Below are 8,682 nucleotides of genomic sequence, written 5' to 3'. Positions count from 1 at the left end.
GTATGTCATTTTCATTGGGAAGAGGTTGGGTGGTCTTTGTTAACTTGTTCGATGCCTGGGCAGTCCTAATTTGATGATAATGTTCTATGAGATAAAATATTTTAAAAATACAGAGATTTATTTTCCAGTAAGTGTGTGTGTGTGAATAAATACACAAACACACACAGACATATGTATATATTCTTTTAAAATTGAGTGATAACTTTCAGAAAATGCATGATTGTGTACAACTAAAAGAATTATGACATAATATATATGCAATACATATATGTAGCTGCCATCTAGACCAAGATATAGAACATTTCCAGCATCCCAGAAAGTTCCCTTGTTTTGTTAATCAGTATTTCCCACTATTCTGAATTCCATCAACTTTGATTGGTTTTGCTCTTCTTGAACTTCATATAAATGGTAACATTCTGCATTTACTCTTTTGTGTCTGGCTTATTTCACTCAATATAGTATCTGTAAGAGTCATCTTCATGTGTATTAATAATTCATTCTTTTTTTATCCATGGAGTAAATATACCACAATTTGTTTTACCCATTCTCTTACTGATGGACATTTGTGTTGCTTCCAATGTTTGGCTGTTAAGAGTAAAGCTACTGTGAACATTCTTTTTTTTTTTTTTTTTTTTGGTAGACATATATATACTCATTTCTTTCAAGTGTATACCTACAAGTAGAATTGCTGGATCATAGGGTATATGTATATTTAGCTTTTGTAGCTATTGCCAAACAATTTTCCAAAGTAGTTGAGTTGTACCAGTTACACTCCCAGCAGTAATGTGTGAGTGCTGCAGTTGTTCCAGATCCTTACCAACACTTAGTATTATCAGTCTTTTTAATTTTAATGATTCTTTTTTTGTGTAGTGTCATCTCATTGTAATTTAATTTGAATTTTCCTGTTGAATGAAAATGTCAGTAACATTTTCATATACTTATTGGCCATTTGGATATCCACTTTTGTAAAATGGCTGTTCACATCTCTCTGTCTCTCTCTCTCTCTCTTTTTGAGGGGCATGTCATCATTTTAATGATGTAGCTCTTTGGTATTTCCCTCAGTGTTCAAGTCTTTTACACAGTTTTAAAAAATTGTCTTTTCCAATTGATTTGTAAATATTCTTTAAAAGTATATTCTTGATATGACTTTTTTGTTGTATGTATTTACTGCACATATAGTTTCCCAGTCTGTGACTTCCTTTTCATTCTCTCAATGGTGATTTTTGATGAACAGAAGGTCTTAATTTTCATGAAGAACACTGCTTGTTAAAACAATGAAACATTAACATGCAAAAATCAGTTTCAGCTAATAACAGCTAATAACATAATCAACAGTGAGAGACTGAAAGCCTTTCCTCTAAGATCAGGAACAAGACAAGCACGCCCACTGTCATCATTGTTATTCAAAGTTGTACTAGACATTCTAGCTAGAACAGTGAGGCTAGAAAAAGAAATAAAAGGCATCCAAATTGGAAAGGAAGAAGTAAAACTCTATTTGCAGATGACATGATCCTATATTTAGAAAATCCTCAAAAAACTATGACAAAGCTACTAGAGCTAACAAATGAGTTCAGCGAAACGGCAGGATGCAAGATCAACACGCAAAAATCAGTAGTGTTTCTATATGTTAGTAATGATCTATCCAAAGAGGTAATCAAGAAAAAAAATTCTATTCACAATAGCAACTATAATAATCAAATATCTAGGAATAAACTTAACTAAGGCTGTAAAGGACCTGTACCTAGAAAACTACTAAAACATTGCTAAAAAAAGTTGAGGAAAACCTAAATAAATGGAAAGACATTTTGTGTTCATGGATTGGAAGGATAAATGTTACTGTCAATTCTACCCAAATTGATCTACAGAGTCAATGAAATACCAATAAAAATTCCAACAGCCTACTTTGCAGAAATGGAAAAGCTACTTATCAAGTAGCCACAAACATCTGGAAAAAGAAGAACAAAGCTGGAGGACTCACACTTCCTGACTTAAAGCATATTATAAAGCCACAGCGATCAAAACAGCATGGTACTGGCATAAAGCTAGACATATCGATCAATGGAATCAAACTGAGTTCAGAAGTAGACCCTCAGTTCTATGGTGAACTGATTTTTGACAAGGTTCCCAAATCCTCTCAACTGGGACAGAATAGTCTTTTTAATACTTGGTTTTGGGCAAACTGGATATCCATAACCAAAAGAATGAAAGGGGACCCCTACCTAACAATCTCTACAAGAATTAACTCAAAATAAATCAGAGACCTAAATATGGGTCAGGACCATGAAACCCCTAGAAGAAAATATAGGGAAGCATCTTCAAGACCTAGTGATATTTGGTAGCTTCCTACCCAAAGCACAAGCATTGAAAGAAAAAAAACAGATAAATGGGACTGCCTCAAAATGGGATACTTCTGTGCTTCAAAGAACATGGTCAAAAGGGTGAAAGGCAGCTGAGTCCATGAGAGAAAATATTTGGAAACCACATAATGGCTTGATATCCTGAATATATAAAGAAATCCTACAACTCAACAGTAAAAATACAAACAACCCAATTTAAAAGTGGGCAAAATAAATGAATAAACATTTCTCCAAAGAGGATGTACAAATGGCAAAAAGCACATGAAAAGATGCTCATCTTCATTAGCTATTAGGGAAATGCAAATCAAAATCACAGTGAGATACCATCTCACACCCACAGAATGGCTACTATTAAAGAGGAAACTACAGGTGTTGGAGAGGATGTGGAGAAACAGGGACACTTACTCACTGCTAGTGGGGGTGTAAAATTGTACACGTGAAAGATGGTCTGGAAGTTCCTTAGAAAACTAAATATAGAGTTGCCATATGACCAGCAATCCTGCTATTTGTTATATACCCAGTAGAACTGAAAGCAGGGCTGTGAAAAGACCCTTGCACACTGATGTTCATATTAGCATTATTCACAATTGTCAAAAGATGGAAACAACCCCAGTGTCCATCATCTGATGAATGGGTCAACAAAATGTGACGTATGCATAAGATGGAATATTAGCACTAAGTAGGAATGAAGTCCTGAAGCACGCAACAGCATGGATGAACCTTGAGGATATTATGCTGAGTGAAATAAGTCAGACACAAAAGGACAAATATTGTATGATTTCACTGTTATGGACCAATTATATAATATGTAAATTCATAGTCATAAAATCTAGAATATAGGTTACCAGGAGACAGAATGAGGCTAGAGAATGGGGAGCTGTTGCTTACTAGGTACAGTATTTTTAACTAGGTTGAACTTAAATGTTTGGAAATGGGTAGAGATGATGGTAGCATGTTATTGTTAATATAAGTGTTAGTGCTGAACTGTATGTGAATGTGGCTGAAGGGGGTTGTTTAGAGTCATGTATGTCACCAGAAGGAAGCTAGAGGTTAAACTGTGGGAATGTGAAGCACAGTGAACCTTGTGGTTGATAATGTCTGTGATTAACACTACAAATATAAATAAGTTCTTTCATGGACCAGAACAAGTGTATGACCCTTTTACAAAATGTTAAAATAGAATGGTATATGGGAAAAAATGTATCTATTGCAAACTATGAACTATAGTTAGTAGTAATATCTTAATATTCTTTCATCAACAGTAACAAATGTACCACACCAATACTAGGGGTCAACTATAGGCAGGAATAAGAGGTATGGGATGTTTGGGTTTTCTTTTTTATATTTATTTTTCTTTTTGGAGTAATGAAAACATTTTAAAATTGATTGTGGTGATGATTGCACAACTATGTGATGACACTGTGAACCACTGATTATATACTTTGGATGGATTGTATAGTGTGTGAACATATCTCGATCAAATTGCATTAAAAACAAAGAAAAAAATTAGTTACAGTAAAATTATGGTAAGGATTGGTTCATATTGTACTCTATTTTTTTTTACCAGATAAATTTGATTATATTCAAGACTCAATCAGAGAAGAAAATGTTACAGGCTTTGCCATGACCTCTGCACGCTCTGCCATAAGCAGGCTACAACATCATTTTTTAAGCCTGTTGGGAAGGTTGGGAAGGCTGGGCCGGGCTCATTCTCACACAGCTGTAGGCTCCACAGAGGCCGGCGCTGGACTCGTTCACTGCTCTGTCTCTGGGACCCAAAACAGAGCTTGGCACATAATAGGCATCTCATAAATTCTTAATAATTGAAAAAACAGATAATTGGGGCTAGGAGACTTAATCTGCTTGTAGGGCTGACTCCATCTGTAAGTTCCTAATAGCCCAAATGAGAGAGTCCAGAGCATGTGATGAACTTAGTTGTTCCCAAGTAGATCCATTGTGGTGGAGATTTGCTACATGAATAGCAATACTCTGAGGAGGAAGTGTCATGGTTCCAGGTGATAAATTAAGGTTTTTTTTTTTTTTTTAAGAAACAATTTTAGTGAAATTTTTGGCAACAAAAAGTTAGCTTAGCAGAGGAAATGACAACAAAATAGAAAACTCATAAACATACATTTATTCAGGAAAAACAGTTACCAAAGTCCTTGATATTTCAATGATCTTTCCACATCATAAATTATTCACATGCATTCTCTTAAATCTACACCAAGGCATGCAGACATTTTTTGGGGGGAAGTCATAACCATTTCTTCCATTAAATGCTATGGTATCCATTTTAATTGTAAACAAAGTACTTGAGCTAAACTTCTTAAATACTTGGGCAAAATGACTTAAAAATTTAAAGGAGAAGGAAAATTATTTTTAAAAAGCACATTTGAATCATCAAACCCCAAAGAACTAGACCACTGTCCTCTAATATTATACCAACAGATGCTATGGCCATATAAGAAAGTAGGTAATTACCAATGATACTATTTCTCATCTGCATTTTTAAACATGGTTTTTCAAATAATATTTATTTTTGTAAGTTTTAAAGGTTAGGGGAGAAGAAAGGTGCCAGACATTAAAATTTTTACATTTAATCTACTGGCAGATTTTGTTTTATAATAAAAAATGAAGGTAGACTGTAATTATTCCCAGGTAAGGAACATCTGTACCTTTTATTCCTAAAGAAATTACTAAGAAATATAGTCATTTGTTACATAGCTGCAAATTGAATTACTCTGATACTTCCAGAGTCCAGTGTAATTAGAATATTTTATAAAGGGGTAAACTAGAGGTTTTCAACCCTAGAAATCCATTAGAACCACCTGGAAAGACTAATAAAAATAAATGTCAGGGCTCCACTCCCAGATATTTTCATTTAGTTGGTGTGGGATGGGACCCAGGTATCAATAATTTTTAACACTCTGCAGGGTGTTCTATTATGTATCCAAGTTTGAAAACCACTGAGTCACCTCATTTTGAAATATCAAAAAAAAAAAGAGGAAATTGAGAAGGGGGAAAATTTATATTTGTAACTCTATAAATTAAACACCTATTATATACTTACTATTTGCCTAGTTATGTTCATGAATCATACATTTCTAAGACCAAAACTGCCTTCATTTTCTTCCTATACGAGAGCACTACTGCACATCTTTGCCACTGAATAACTGAATTTTTCTATGATCAAGACTTAAAATTCTGGGATACACTGTGAAAATGGCATTAATGAAAATTACTGCTGCTCATGCTCAGCAGTAGCAAGTAGAACTACTGTATTTGGCTCCTTTAAGCTATCCTAATTTAAAGAATTATAAATAGGTGCCAACCTACACAAAGAACAGATTGTGGATTAGTGTAGAAGGCACAAAAAAAAAAAAAAATAGCTTACTCAATTTACTAAATTTCAACACCAAAAAAGATTTAACTTGGCTGAAATTTCTGAAACTGCTGAGATACTGAACCACGAAGCTATAATTTATAATGAAATGTTGACACACCTTTAAAAACTTCCACAGCTGTAGCTATACTAAATATTTCTTCAGGGCTTTATAACCCTGTAATGTAAGAATACAAGCATAACAATAATATTACTGTTCTTATATGCACCAATACTGCTCTTTAATATATATAAAGCTCTACAACAAATACCTTTAATAATTTTACAATTAAATAAAATAAGGCCATAATTCTTCTACACTACTTTGGTCTCAACATTTTAAAAACATCAATTAATTTTGAAAATATACAATTTGCAACATGATCCTATCAATAACAAGCACGTTTTGTAGTGGACTAAAGATGCATTCAACAATGCACTCCAGTGTTCAATACCTAAATGATAAACAACAGTGCTGACTGACTTCTTACTCTGCAAATCTTTGAAAATGGGAATAATCTTTTAAGACTCATGGTGCTCACAAACATGCAGAAAAGGTATACATTTCTAGTTTTCCTGAAGGAATGTTACAAAATGCTGACTTTTTATACAGGGTAGATAATTATGTCAAATTCCATTTTCCATTACCTTCCAGTCCATTATCTTCTTTTCAGGATCTGTCACTTGTTAAATTAAAAAAAAAAAATGTACAAATTCTCCTGTAAGTTCTGAAAGATCTGACTAAAAATGAACCTGAACTCTAATTTCAGCCTTGAAAAAGTTCAGTCATACACTAATAGCTGCCTTTTGGTAAAACAGTGACATCCAGTGGACAAGTGAAATAAAGAAACCTTTCAAAATTCCCATCATAATTTGAATTGTAAACAAAGATCACATTCTGTAAATCCAGTAATTTTAATATGAATTAGTTCCTGTGCATTTTGACAAGGAGTCTGCAGATTCTTATGAACACATAACCCTCATACTTTCTAAACATCTTGAATATATCCTTCTCTCTTCTTTCTATTTAAAATTACGCCTTTAAATTGAACTGGTAAAGAGTCTGTAATCCTGAGGCTAGTGAGGTTAAAGGTATAACCTTCACTTCTGCTATTTCCCACTACAAACTAACTGGCTCATCTCCAGGAATGAAAGAAACAAAATATAAGAAATATATTTAAATAAAAATGAACAGCATTAAAAAATTATAAAAGATGAAATTAGAACCTCTTTTTGCACTTGTAGTTTATGATATATTATTGAATATAAATAGATAGAAAAGGATGTAATCAGGAATGCTAACAATCAAATTACATCCTCTTGCATTACTGCTCAAATATTATTGAAAGAACACATATTATAGTAATGATTGTTCAGTGTTTAAAAACTTACTTTTATAAATCAGTACAAATGAATATTCATTATACAGTATGTTTAAATAAAAGTAAAAAACTTCCACTGTGCTTCCAATGAATTTACCATTCATTAGATATATTATGTGTTTTCAAAAGGTCAAAATGCTGCAGTGATGTTAACACTGACAGTGTAACGAACTTCTGTAGCTGAGACTGTATGTTTAATTCCTCAGAGAACTGTAAAGAAAACTCACAGGTAAAAAAAAATAAAGTAAGCAAAAGGAAGAATTGGAGAACTGTTATTTTTAAATAAGCAGCCAAATGAAGAAAGCTTTTTTTAAAAAAGATTAAGAATGTAAAAGTACATTTTAATATTAAAAAAGTATTTTTAAATATCTATAACAATTTTATGACAAAATCTGCATTTGAAAAAGGCCTGTAAAAAGAGCAGGACAGAATTGCCCTCATCACCTTTCACTTAATCTTGTCAGAAAAAAGTGACATATCTCTGGAGCCATACATGATGTTAAAATAGGTATTTATAAAATAGCAAGGAGAATTTCATGGGAAGTTTTTGTTTTTTACAATCATTGACATTGAGGCCCCGGCAGGTCATAAGTAAACCTTCTCTAGCCCAAAGCAAAATGGAATATAAAGTTTTGAACTGCATTAGGTTGTGAAAGAAGGGAGCCCACCCCGTCCTCTCTGTTCCTGCAACAGAAAGTTTTATTCTACTCATTCCTACAGGTTTTTATAGCATACAAGGTAGTTTCCTACATGACGGTTTTCAGGTATTTCAGGGAGGGTACATTTTTTCTAAAGCCGTAAGGTGTGTTTACATGTCTTTAATCTCAAGGGACAATTTCTTTGGGGCTAGACAGGAAACAGCGGGAGTGGGAGACAGGAGCACAGAAGGAGCCCAGCAAGGAGCCCTTATCTAAATTGCTACCTGCCTTCAGACATGCAAAACTTTGGCCTTTTCCCAGCTGGGCACCCGCCTTCAGGCATCCGAAGCTTGGGAAGTGGTAACTGGGTAATTAAGGTGTGCTAAGACCACTTTTAGGGGGATAATAATGATAATGAAGAACTTTGTTAGAAAAATTCAAGCTCAATATATATGCTAAAGGCTCAAGCATTGTTCAAGTTCTGGGTAACATGGAGTGAGATTTTTCTGGTTCTTGTATCCCAAGTAATTTTGGATTGTATCCTGAATATTTTGAATATTGTTATTAGATATTGTTGTTATTCTTATTATTGGGGTCTTACAGAGAATTTTGGTATTTTTGCTTTAGAGAACAATTGAGCTGGTTCAATTAAGGCCACAGATTCTGACTTGCTTGTGTGACCCATGAGGGAGTATAATATACTCCAGAAGAACTGCATGATTTTTCCAATTTATATACACAAAAATCAGGAGGATATGTGTGGGAATGGATATTAAGGGTGTGGGATAATGGTGGAAGGAATATAAAGTTGGATCAGGCTGAATTTATTGATATGGGCCCACTAAACAGAGATTCTAGATTCAGTGTTTGTATCTTGAGGGGATAGAAAGGGCTTTAATGATTTGTTTGGGTGGTTGGCTGAA

This window comes from Choloepus didactylus, chromosome 24 (assembly GCF_015220235.1).
Source record: "Choloepus didactylus isolate mChoDid1 chromosome 24, mChoDid1.pri, whole genome shotgun sequence".
Taxonomy (NCBI): Eukaryota; Metazoa; Chordata; class Mammalia; order Pilosa; family Megalonychidae; genus Choloepus; species Choloepus didactylus.
The sequence above is the reverse complement of the archived record's forward strand: the minus strand, read 5'-3'. Positions refer to the sequence as shown.